The following is a 13,797-nucleotide window of genomic DNA, read 5'->3' as shown; positions in this document are numbered from 1 at the left end:
TCCGATTTGACATTCTATGCTGAACAGCCGAGATCCCGAACTATTATTGTGTGTGTAGTGCAGGAATAGATCACTCGCATCCTCTTCAGTGAAAATTAAAACCTATCACTACTGACTTAATACTACGAAAAAATAACAAATTTGCATAATAAAACTGCTGCAACAATGTCACATGTACTTAATATTAATATGCATGGAACACAAACAACCTAATATATGTAATGGCAAAATTTATCTCATAGTATACCTCAGTTTTGTCTGTCAGTGAAATATGAATGTAGTTGAGAAAAAACACTAACCGAAAACTTATCACTGAACATTATAAGAAAATATTTCTATCACTGATTACATCAGTCTTTAGAACACTATCGTTTTAGATCATGAAGAAGGTGCATCGCCTTTACCTTATTACGAATGGGGTAACATAACACATATGTACCAGAATTCGGTATTGATATAATCCGGTATGGTCCTGAGTACACAAGGGACCTTTTTTTTGTTTTCTTCTTAAGTAATGAAGCCTTTGGTGGACTCTTTAGTAACACCTTTGTTCCCACTGGGTATAGTTGCGTCCTCTTCAACTGCTGGTCATACTGCTTCTTGCTTTGTTGTGCATTTGCCTTCATTTTATTTGATGCTCGATGAATCTTGGCCTCCCCAGACTCCTCTTCGGCAAACAAGTGATTTACTCATTGTTTTCCTTTTTACTCAAAAGAAGTTCTATTGGCGTAGCCTCAGTTGATGAGTAAGTCAAATTATTGTATTCTTCTTCAGTGCACTCACAATGTTTGTTTATGGTGGCAATGTGTACGGATAAATCTCTTCAATTCACGAAACAACATCTCTCTTTGGTTGGCTTCCGGATGGAACCTGGAGATCAAAATTTTTCTAATCCTGTTGTTTCGTAAATATATCCTCCACTTGTATACCATAAAGTTGGTAGCTTTGTGTGACAATAATGCATATGGCTTGCCAACACACTGAATGTAATAATTTGCGAGTTTGTTGATGATGAATTGCATGGCAAACATCTTTACAGGAAACAGTTTTACATATTTGGTAAATAGGTCGTAAAATCTTACAATGTATCTAACATTCCCTCTCTAACGAAGTAGGGGTCCCATTACATCAACACCCACAACCTGTAGTGGTTTTTCTATGATGATCGAATGTAAAATCACTGGGTACTCTGGTTTCAAAGTTTAGCCTTTTGACACATTTCACATTTATTTATTATTTACTGGACACTTCTTCTTAGATTAGAAACATGACAATATATTTCAATCTTTTCTAAGAATCTGTAAATTCTACAGTGAATCCATACTAGGTGTGTATGCCAGATTAATTTTTCTATGCAGTCTTATGGAATGCAGACACACTAACTGATTGACTGAGGATGTCTCCTGTGAGATAAAACATTATCATATAACTGTTAAAGCTCTCTTATCTTTGCTGAACTTCCTGCTTCAATCTTGGTGTAACATGATTCCAACGAGAATTAGTTTGCTGCAGATGTGTCATGTTTCTACACATTCTAAGATAGGCTCGACAATTTTCTACGTCTTCCATAAACAAAACTTTAAACTCTGTCGTTTGTTCTTCTATATCAGTAGCGCCTGTTAATACTTCTGGGAGTCTTGAGAAGGCATCTGCAATAATATTTTCTTTGTCATGCACATATTTAATTTCAAAACGATATTCCTGTAGATTGAGTATCCATCAGGCTAATGGTGGATGTAAAAGATTGCAGTTATTAAAAAAGTTCAGTGCTTGATAATTGCAATATACCTTTGTATCTGCTCCAAGCGGTTATAATGAAATTTACAAAACGCTCGTAACACTGCCAGTGCCTCCAGTCGTGTATGGTCGCTCACAGTTTGTAAGCATTCGACTTGCAAAAGCTATGGCGCAAAGAGTAGGTAATCCATCGACTAACTGAATCTGAAACAGACAGACTACTAATCCACAGGACGATGCATCTGTCATTAATCCAAAATCTATCATCATATCTAGATAACGTAATAGTGGTTTTTATATTGTCAAATGCTATCTGGCACGCATGAGTCCATTGCCATGACACATTCTTCATTAATAAATTTAACAAGTGCTCTGAATTTAGGACTTGATTTGGTATAAAACGACAGTGAAATGAGACTAATCCTAAAAATGTCTTCAATTACATTTTATTGCATGGTGGTGGTGCATTCTCTATTGCACTGACCTGTTTTCTCGTAAGAAAAATCCCACACAAAGAAATTAAATGTCCAAGGAAGTTGATACCTGTCAGTGCAAACCTTGACTTTTTGAGGTTGGCAGTCAACCCTGATTGTCGAAAATTTTCCAGAATGTGTCTTAGAATCTCTACCAAATTGGTGCTGCAATTAAGATATCATCAACAAACGGTGTAGCCAACCCATGTAACTCAGGTTCCAACACAGTGTCTAGTGCTGAAATGAATACACCTAAACTAACAGTAAGGCCAAATGGCTATGCTGTAAATTGGTAACAGTGTCTCAAGTAAAGGAATGCTCCGTGCTTTCGCGGGTTCCATCTCTAGTGCTGCTTTTCGAAACAGAGATCTTAAATCTATTGTGGTGAAAATCTTGACACCAGAAAACTTTCGAATTGACTCTTCGGTATTTTGGGTTTGTGTCCTCTGTAGAAGAATTGTTTTATTTATTTCTCTGGCCCAGATACTGCCTCAGATAAGCATTTCATTGTGTTTCTCGGTTGGTGGCTGACCTTAGCGCCCATGGCATGGAGTAATACCTGTGACAGCACGTTTTATGTCGTTTCACATTTAGATGACAAAGATGTCCTTTTATTATGCCTGGCTTCTCATCAAATACCATAACATACTGTCGTAGCAATTGTCTTGATCGTATCTTTCGCTGTGGCATTAGGGCATTATATTCAGTTACCTTTTTAATAATTTAACTGGTGTTCTTTAACTAGAAGAATTGGTCAGTGGTTGGTGAACGTCCTACAAGTATCACGAATAATTTTTTTTATTGCAAGTCCTTGACAACGGCGTGCAAGTAATTCTTGTTCCTGCGCCAAAATGACTGTTAAGGGACTCCATCTTTATTTAAAATGGGTTTACTGGAGGCAAAATCTATTATTGCATTCATCTCTCTCAGTAATTCACGCCCCAGAATCAAGTAACAATAGGGTTAGGTACCACCAGGCAAATGCAATCAATAGCTCCATTGCCAAGGTCCATGTTAGTTCTTGTTTGTAGTTTCACCGAATGTGAGCGTCCTGCTGCAGTACCAAGTATCTTGCAGTTCACCACAGGTAAGGTCGGCAAACTAGGTCGTCCCTGTAATTGCTTCATAAGAGCCGTGGAGGCAGCACTCCCACTTGCGCCATTGTCGAAGATTGCCAAAACATTGAATCCCACGGTACTAACACTGATAGCTGCTTGTGGCACATTTTTTGGTTTAAAATTACAGGGTTGGTCACAACGCCATTCACTTATTCCGACCAGTCTTTCAAGTTGGTCGCATGTAGTTTTTCTGACGTGGATTGGTGGGTATAGCCTGTTCATCAGTAACGTCAGCAATAATAGGCAAACGCTTTCTCCAATCATTACTTGCCTCATTAGATTTCGGTTAATTGTTAGAATTTGCATTCCAATGTGATGTTCTGGATTTTATTGATAGCCGGGATTGTAGCGCCTATCATATCTCTTGTTCCTGCATTAACTGCCATTTCCATTAACTGCCGTTTCCATTTCTTGAGCTACTCGTATTGTTGTACATAGTATTGTGAGAAACCCATTGTTGATTCTCTTCAGCATTCGATTCCTGCTGAAAGTTATTTGTATGCAAGCCTATTAGAATAATTCTTTCTGTTAGAACTATTTTGCCCATTGCAATTGTTACCTCTGGCTTCTACGTCTTTCATCAACATGTCTACTGCATTCAGTGCAGACAAATATTCGACAAAATTGATAGCACTGAGAGGCAATAATTTATTTTGAATGTCAAATGGTAACTCCACTTTTAATATTCTAATATGATCTTTGGCAGAGACTGGTTTCGATAAATACTTCTTCTTAGTATAGTACTGCACAATATAACTGCTTCGTGCACCTATCCGTGAATTGTACGGTTCTGGATTATAAATCTGCTTACGGATTCTCTCTTGTCTCGCTGCAGACCAATACTTTGCAAAAAAAAAAAAAAAAAAAAAAAAAAAAATGCGTTCTCGAATTCGGCATATGCACTGCAAGTTCTGCACTTCAACTGCACAGAGAGCTCCGGTCACCTAACATATGTCCATTCACATAATTTATCTCCTGACTTCCGGTCCAGATTCCAGGTAATACGTCTTTGAATGACCTGATGAAAACGATTGGGTGTACAGTTTTCTTCTTCGTATTAAAAGATGGAAACAGTGTGCACCTAATTTTTCTTCCATATGAAGTGCTGCATAATCACCCACATATATGGCTTTACATTTGCGTATGGTGATGTTAATGTTTTGCAGGGTCTGAACTAGCTCTGTTTGTCATGTGGTCATTATCAGCAATGACCGAGTAATTATCCTGCCAAGTACGATGTAGATTGTTCATTTGCTGATTGACATTTTACATCTGCTTGTCTGTAGTTACACGCCTTTCAGAAAATTGTTCGCCTAATAGAGCTCGAGCTTCTTGCAAACCTCTGAAAAGTTCTTGGATAGCAAAATCTTTCTCTGAAATGACTACACTTACCACTGACTGAACCTTCTGTTCAACAGTAGTAATCAGTTGTATAACTTTGTTTTCTAACCACTGATGGAAAACCTACGTAAATGGTTCTGCTTGTTGAGTTGCGTGTTAATATCATACTGAACACGAGAGACATCTCCTACTGCTTGTGACAGCTCGGCAGTGCCTTTACTTCACATTTTCTAGATCCAGTTTTAAATTATAAAATACATCTAGCAAATGTTTGTGCTGATCATGGAACTAACCGGATGCGTCAGCTAAACTTTTCTGTGCACTTGAACTCTGTAGAGTGGCACTATCGAGTACTGTCTGTGATTCTATTATTTGATTTTGTAGTGCTGTCTTACTGGCCTCTAATTCTGTCTGTAATGACGCCTGACTAATAATAAATTCAGTTTTCAATGCGGGCGACATCTGCTCAATATGTGCCAACATTAATGTAAACGTATCACCAATCTCTGTACGTTCACCGCCTGTTGAATATTTTGTGCCGCCTGTTGCACCATTCCAGCCTGCTGTCTTGTTTTAACCGTTCGAATTTTAATGTCGTACTCAGATTGTCGTAATTCATTCAAAATGATTACACCAATTACAGCTGAGTCATAAACAATCTTTTCCTGCTGTAATGTCTTGATTGTGACTTTGAAACCGCGCGCCAGAAACAATCTAATATGGACTGTGTAGCAACGAAGTCGCACATACAGTTGACACAAACGAATTGTTAAAACTGACTACGTCTAATATACAAAAATGAAATTGCCTGTCTACTGTTAATAATTCCATTCTACACTCTTTTAGAAGAGTCAGCAGAGATAGAAATGAAAATATACCCCTGCTTTTCGTAGACTGCCACGCAATCGTCATATGTTACAATTGTTGTGATCTTAGTTTTTCTGATTTACATATATCTTCTCTGCAATACTCCAACAATCGTACGTGCAAAAATACAATATTAGTGTCTTACAATAGTAACATATACTTATTTGTAACAATTAGAATATGCTGTAAAGCGTGGTAAGCGCATTTCCAGACTCAAGATTAGCCCTGTCAATGGTTGACAAATTATACTGCTATTTTTGTTGTTTTTTATAGTTTTATAGACACGATTAGACTCTATTCTTGGTTTTCAAATGGTGTATTGAAATTAATGTCCATTGAAACTAAACTTGGCCTATGTGTGATTTGTCGTGTGGTAACATGTTCGTAAAGAGATGTGGCTAATTTCTTGTTGAGTGCTCATGAGTCCATTGAAAGTCGCCGTGTATATTTGCAGGTTCGTTCGCCAATCCCCTCCAGCGTCTCTCCAACTCCATGTCGACGTAGTGTCGCTGAAACTTTCTGTGGTAATTTGACTAGAAAGAGCAATATTTACGTTCGAGTCTCAGCTATTTACCAGAGACGAGCCCTTGTTTATTTCTTCCTCGAATACCACTTTTACTCTTGCTGTCAAGTTGTAATACGTAACATTCACAATTATAAGCTCCCTTCGTCTTTATCAGAGCAATAACAAAATCAGAGTCATCAACATTACATTCGATAACAGAGATAATAAAAATCAGAGATAATCTAATGATAATGTTCGCTTTCTTATGCAAGAAGTAACGTTTTTGGTTACTACACACGGCACAGTATCTGACATAGTTATTGCCGTAGTAAGATGTGAATTTACAACGACGCGCAGGAGTTGGGGACCTGGAGAATGCCTCAACACCGCTGACTGTAGTGCGCGCCCCAATCATGGCTGTGAACACTCGGCGCGCCGGCTATGTTAAACAGGAAGGCACGTTTGGAAACTAAATCTACTAGCCGACAGACACACTAAACATGTGCATCTTATAGGCGTTGAATAAAGTAATGACTTCACTTCAAAGACTAGTTCATTATGAACTTAGGTAACTGTATTTATGAACAGGCAACCATGTTGAGGGTAGTATCAAAGAATATCGGTCCAATGATGCACGTTCGTCTTACACCGTACCAGAGGTCGATTTTTTCATCATGGAGTGGTTGCTGACACACAGTGTTAGGGTTCTCGTATTCTGTGAATTCACATGACCAGGAGGATGAAACCATGCTTTATCACATAATGTAATGGAAAGGCTCTAACAAACCGTCGTTGATGTTCAGATGCTATGTTCAGCAATGTACACGTTCCTGAGTCATCCTCCCGTAATTGCTACACAACCATCACACTATATGGTTTCAAATTAAGACTTTGCAAAATCTGCTGGAAAGCCTTCCTACTTAGATGCGCCTTTTAGCCACTTTACGTGTAGACTTTTTCGTTTCTGAATAATTTTTCGGTGAATGTCTGCAACAACTTCTGGTGTGCCAACTGGAGAAATTCTTGTCGCTTTACATTTTGCACAGACCCTTCGGTGCGCCAGTTTTTATACAGACTCTGTATTGCTCTCTTTGCTTGTAGTCCCCTATTCGGATATTTGACCCCGAAAATTTCACGAGTTTCCTTAATCGAATCCGTTTTCACATATCCTCTGTCGACAAAGTCATTTTGCAGACCGCAAAGAGAAAGTCTAACTTCGCTAATGAAATAAACTGAAACGCTGATAGAAGAATGCTAACAATCGATTATTGCATAAAACTGTCCATTGTTGTAGCTGTTTACTCCATCTCAAAAGTCGAAATATTGCATTCGCATACAAAGGGGAGGCGGTCTACTTTTATCTGCGCCACCTTATACTTTTTACTAACGTTGCGCAGCTGTGATCGTCAGACACCGCCGCCAGAGACCGTCCGACATCATCGGCCGACGGCTTGGTACCAGAGTGTCCGATCTTCTTCGTTAGTTTTTGGCGAGATCAAGGAGATTAGAATCTATTTTGGCCTACGCCTGCCAGGAAGAGAATGTAACAAGTACTGTTCACTCTTTCCTCTGTTATTGGAATAACCAGACAAATTTTACAAATATAAAGACGAAGAGAGACCCGTTCTATTACACACTCGATATGATTCGCGAGGACACTGAAAAGCAAGATTACAAAAACTTTCCAGAACTTCAAATAAACTCAGTAAAACAGACATATGTTAATTAACCTTCAAAGAATGTCATTCAGCACATGTTTGAAAGGTAGACATAAACTTTAGAATAAGATACTCTGAACACCGTAAGCTCTGAACAGTGGAAACACATAACACCATTTTTGCGTCTTTTTATTGTGCCAGATCTGACGATTGGATAACCCAAAACTCGTCACGATTAATTAAAAACAAGGAAACAAATTTTTGGCGGCTGAGACAAGTATACAATCATTAGTGCTGTTCAATTAATAATTATTAAAAGTTGTTCGAAACTTGTAGTTTATAATAAAGCAGCGTTTTCAGACAACAGAGTCTTAGACACATCCCTATTATTATATTTCTCATCCTCACGGTGCTACAGATTTCTTCTTTCTAGTACTAACTTCAAAAATTTCTCATAATCCATGTTATGCGCATGGCAACGTCGGCTGGTTTGACCGAAGGAAAAAAAATCCTTTAAATTCCGCCGACCGTCATCCGTAGTTAGTACGTTAGATTGTACTGGCGTAATGCTTTTAAAAGATCGGCCGTCTTATGCCGATGTCGGTCGTCGGTGGAATGCACCGATTTCGGTGCTACTGTGACCCCGGCCTCAGTTGAACGGTGACTGGTCAAGTGTCTTCCTCCACCCCATCTCACTTACCACTTGCCCGCCACTGGACAAGTGTGAACAGCTGCACACCTGTTTAATGGCGCGCGTTAGTGGTACAGTGAAACTATGCCTCACACAAGAGCCATCTTTTGAATTCAAAGGAATGCATAAAAAATAATCCAAGAAAGAGGTTTCAAACTTCAGACCCATATCATCAACGCCTATATTCAGTAAAGTAGTTAAAGTTGTATTGCTGACACAACTCGGTGATCATTTCTTGAAAAATAAGTTATTAACAGAAGTAAAGCTTAGTTTCCAAAAGGACCACACCACTATCGCAACAATTACAGTGTTTCTTCATGAAGTGTATTATGTCCTTGATCAAAGTATGCGAATTGTTGACATATTTCTAGACCTCACTATGGCTGTTATGCCGTAAATCATGAGTTATTCCTAAGTAAACTTGAGGCCTTCAGTATAAATGCTGCATCCATGCAGATGCTGACTACATACCTAGTCAACTGTAAGCAGTGAACAAAGCTCACTTACAAAATCAGTGATCAGGTTATAAATTTCCGTTCCAGGTATGAAACAGTCACATGAAGTGTACACCAGGGCTCAGTTTTGGGGCCTTTCCTCTTTCTTGTGTATGTAAATTATATAGAGCCACCTCTTATCTCCCAGTTGGCAATCTATGCTCCTTATACCCTACTATTATTTATTGGCAAACAAAATGATGGGTTAACACTGGTAGGCAACTGAGGGACTATAGTTCGATTAAAATCACTTGACAGTTGTCACTTCATGGGCTGGAGCTGGTTTCCTCCAATCAGAGCACTCAATGTCACACCCGAACCGTTCGCCATTGCCAAACTGCTGTAACAACTGATCAGCTCACCTTGTTCGGCTTTCTTTCTTGTTGTGTTTGGTTCCTTAATCCTGGATCTTGACCCTTAATTTCATATTTCATCAGTGTGATAGCCACAAAACAACACACCCACACGCCACACTATCGATATAAACGCATTTCATACATAGCACCAACCTAACACTTCTAGATCCTTCCGCAGAAGACGTGACTTAGTGTCAGCTTATATTAGAAAAGTTTCGCAAAATATTACATGAAGCCAAATTTTTGAAGGGCGCAATTTATCGTTGCTACTGGAATATCAGAGTGATAAATGTAACAAATTTACATACTGTAGCGTCGTAGTGCAGCAGTAAGTGCATTAACGTGGTGTAGAGAAGGTATTAGGTTAAAAAATCGTGAAAGACAGATTTTTTTATTTCGAAATCTTATCAGAAGACTTTCATTATTGTATTTACTCAATTAATTGATTTAAATGCATTTTTTAAAAAGTTTCTAATACTTTGCTATGTCATTTTCGCTAGCGTATTGACTTTTACATTTGCCCTTATTTTTCTTCCTATGATTCTTTTTTTATTTGGAATTTGCCAATATCGTTTAAAATCTAGAAGCAAATGCCAATCAGCACTGCTCATTGGTTGGTATAGCAGCAGTTCACGTAGCCAGTGTAGGATAGTTTCAAGTAAGCACTGAATGATAGCGAGATATTACAGTTTGCTTTTTAGTGCTGAAACTGAAATTTTTCTGTCTTGAGTTTGCACACTGAGTTTAGCTTTAATCACTGTGAACAAAGTGATCATGATTTAGTTCTGCCGCTGATTTTCGATCGCCATTGTCTTCGGTACACTTCACATTACGAGGTTTTGGGTAGGTTAGGACATGAGTTTAAAATCATAGTTATAAAAAGCGCCGTCGGCTGCAGTTCAGTGATTGGTCACTTAAAATCAGCTATCAGAGCATCTCATGTCTCCATCATACCTCCCAGTGGCTGCTTCCAACACTGCTCCATGTTATACATTCATAGCATTTGTGAAGGGACAGGCCATGTTTGTGTGTAACCTATAACCAAGTGGTAGCTGGCAGCCAATGTGGCAACGCTGTAGTGGCAATTGACAGATGTCAATGGCAAGTAATTTTAATCGGGCTATAGATTAAATAACTATGTATTTTCAGGATCAAGGTTGAAGATTAATATTAGCAAATCATAGTTACTGCCATTTAAAGTTGTAAATTCACACCACACCTCTGTTAGTAATATAGGTGTAATTGAAGCAGTAGACACAGAAGACTGTAATTTTCCCAGTATTTACCTAGATGAACATCTACCATGGGTAAACTGTATCAGTTTGATATGAACTACATCTAATTAGCAAGCTATCAAAAGTAATTGGCAATCAGTCATTACTCATTAGAAACAATTTATTGTTATGGGGCAATTTTTGTACAGATTAATTGTCGACTAATCATAAGTGCCATAACTGCTGTTTTGAGGAAATCACAAAAAAATTCCAGAAAGCACTCCTTTTTGATATCCTTATTTTGTATGGCCTAAATAAATGAAGACAGTTAATTTACAAACATTTTTGAGAGCAATGTTACCCGAAAATATTTAACAAAAACAAAAAAAATTGTTGATGGAACAAAACTAGAACGGTGCTAGGTGCCAACCTCTAACATAAAAACCAGACGAAGTCTACTACTTATATCTGTAAATAAAGGGGCGTTGAAAGTATAATAATAATAATTTTACTATTATAAAAATCTGCAAACTACTGTTTAGTTTTCCTATACTAACCATATTATATATATATATATATATATATATATATATATATATATATATATATATATATTTTAATTTTATGGGACTTAACTGCTAAGGTCATCACTCCCTAAGCTTACACACTACTTAGCCTAAATTATCTTAAGGACAAACACGGACAACCATACCCGAGGGAGGACTCGAATGTCCACCGGGACCAGCCACACAGTCCATGACTGCATTGCCTTAGACCGCTCGGCTAATCCCGCGCGGCTATGTATTATTATGAAAAATCAGTTAGGCCTACAGAAGTGCTGTGTTAGCAAACAAACTAGTTAAAGAACAAAGACAAAATCAAGCATGTTACTGTGTTCTTACAAGTTTTATTTCAAAATAAATGTCTTTTACAAAGTTTAAAATGTTACATTTTGTATTAATTTACCACTATTTAATAAACAAAATATTACAATCTTACAGTCTATAAACAGCTGCTGTGTTTACTCAGACACAGTCTGGTAAAACAGTTTGTTTTCTTGTTTAAGGTAAGGTATCATCTTTTTTAAGTCCTCCTTCTCAGTTTTCAATCTGGCTATTCGTTCAAGCTGGGGTAGACTAAGCCTTTTATGGTTTCCATCTTCACACATTTTTTGAATACATTCGTTTGCATCCACGTTTCAACTCCATTGAATGCTTTTTTGTAAACACTTTTCCTGGGTTGATTTTGGAAACTTTGAGCCAAACGACCTTGGAAATTTCTAACTTTTTGTGATCAGGTGTTCTTTAGATACTTTGGAGAAGTCATAAAAATCATCATCGTTCATCATAGTGGTTAGAAAAGGCGTTTAGCTTTTGGCATTCCACAAAACTCTCACAAGATCCAAAGGAACTTCACATTTTTCTACCCTTTTTCTTTTTTCAATTAGAACAAAGTCTCGGTCACAGGTCAAGTATGAGTGTCCAGAGACGACTTGTCGTGTACTTCGTCAAAGAAATCGTTCGAGACCAAGTATATCCATAAGAACAATACCATTTGATTTTTGTTTTGGCCGCAGTATTTGTGAGACCACACTATTAGCTTTTTTCCGGGTAATTTTACTTCTAATCCCCCTTAACACACAACTCGCTGTTTCGTTGCCTCCCCTGCTACTCATGCCCTCATGCCAAAGAAACACAAAATCTTTAATATTATCAGTCCTATGCAGTCCCAAATTTTAACAAGAAACTTGACGTAAATAATACATTTGGCAGTGTGACAATGTTGGCAAAGAGAAAACCTGTTGTAAATCTATGGATACTGTGCATGTATCACTTGTAGGAATGGTAGAATGTACATGATCATGCTTCATCTCTTCTCTAGCTTTTTCAGCACATCTATGATGAAATTCTATTGAAGTATCATGTACAGCTCTATTGGTTGAGTCATTCAGCATTTTACTTTTAAGCAGACCACATGTGTTACAGGTAGCTTTCCTTGGGTGGTGAAATCTCGCTTTGGGAAAGTATTCTTTCTACACTTTTTTGTAGTACAAATATCTAATGATTGTGTTTGGATAAAGTGGAACAAAAGCCTCATACTTCTGCTGTACTTTAAATCTTGGCTCATAAATAGAAGCGAGCTTTTAGCCTTGTGTAATGGTTTTCTTCCTTGGGGAAACTTTTGTGTGTTCAACAATGCGTTTTACATCAGCAGCTGTATATTTCCTTTCTTTGTTTTTATTTCCCCTACATTCAATGTAGGTAACATCACCACTCTTTTTTGCTTTTTCCAAGGTTTCCACTCTTCGTCTGGTAATTTTGTGTATTCCCAGAAATGTTTTTTTGCACACTTGAAAATGTCCTCCTTCGTCAACAGAAATAGTATAAAAAACACTGGCCTGTCTGCGACTCTCCTTGGGTTCTTCGTGAGAACCATGACACCTTCTTGTAACTTTGAACACACCTACGTTTCCCATCAAATAAGAGTTTTGCTTAACATTATCATTTAGTTCATAGAACTGATTGAATATGTTTAATTTGTTTTCCAATGCAATTTTCTACATTGCTAGCGGTACTGGCATGAAACCTACAACAAACATTGGAATTAGAGGCATTAAATAATTTGTGACTGCCACGAATAACCTGTTTGTTTGCTACTCTGCACAGGTGGTCGGTCTACTATAGTCCAGGAACCAAGGCAAACATAACATAACATGGTCTGCATAATCTAAACATAGGTTAGCTTAAAACGCCACAGAAAAATCATAATCAAACGAAGTTCTTCTAAAAAGCCTTAGTCCTAAGGCGTTAAAGTTATCATATACACTTACCTCATCAGGTGGAGGTTATTTTTGAGGTACAGTAGCTTTCTTATTGTTCCCATATGGTTTTTCTTCGGCTCTTCGTTTCTTATTTATTTGGGAAACACTACCTTCACCCCTTTTCCGACGGTTTCTTGTTTCACCCATCACATAAACCACAATAGTAAACACAATAGACAGGGCTAATCACTGCAACTTGAACACAATCAAACATCAAACTAAAAACATCTGCATGGGCATATAGCCCGGATTTTGTATCAGAACAGGTGGCACTTAGCACCTGGCCCATTCTGGTGGTAATGTTTTAAACCACTTTCACACTGATTACTAGATAGCCCAGTTTTTACTGGTGAATGTTAGGGACATAGCCCATATTTTGACAATAAAACGAAATTTTTTAATTTTTGGCACTTAGACCGGATTTTATAATTTGTCGACAATTCTGAAACAGAGATATGGCACTGTGCTGCTGAGATACATATGAACAGAACATTTTCCCAGAAAACAACAATCACAGTTATG

The sequence above is a fragment of the Schistocerca nitens genome, chromosome 6 (assembly GCF_023898315.1).
Source record: "Schistocerca nitens isolate TAMUIC-IGC-003100 chromosome 6, iqSchNite1.1, whole genome shotgun sequence".
In the NCBI taxonomy this organism is placed as follows: domain Eukaryota; kingdom Metazoa; phylum Arthropoda; class Insecta; order Orthoptera; family Acrididae; genus Schistocerca; species Schistocerca nitens.
This window is presented reverse-complemented; position numbering follows the sequence as displayed.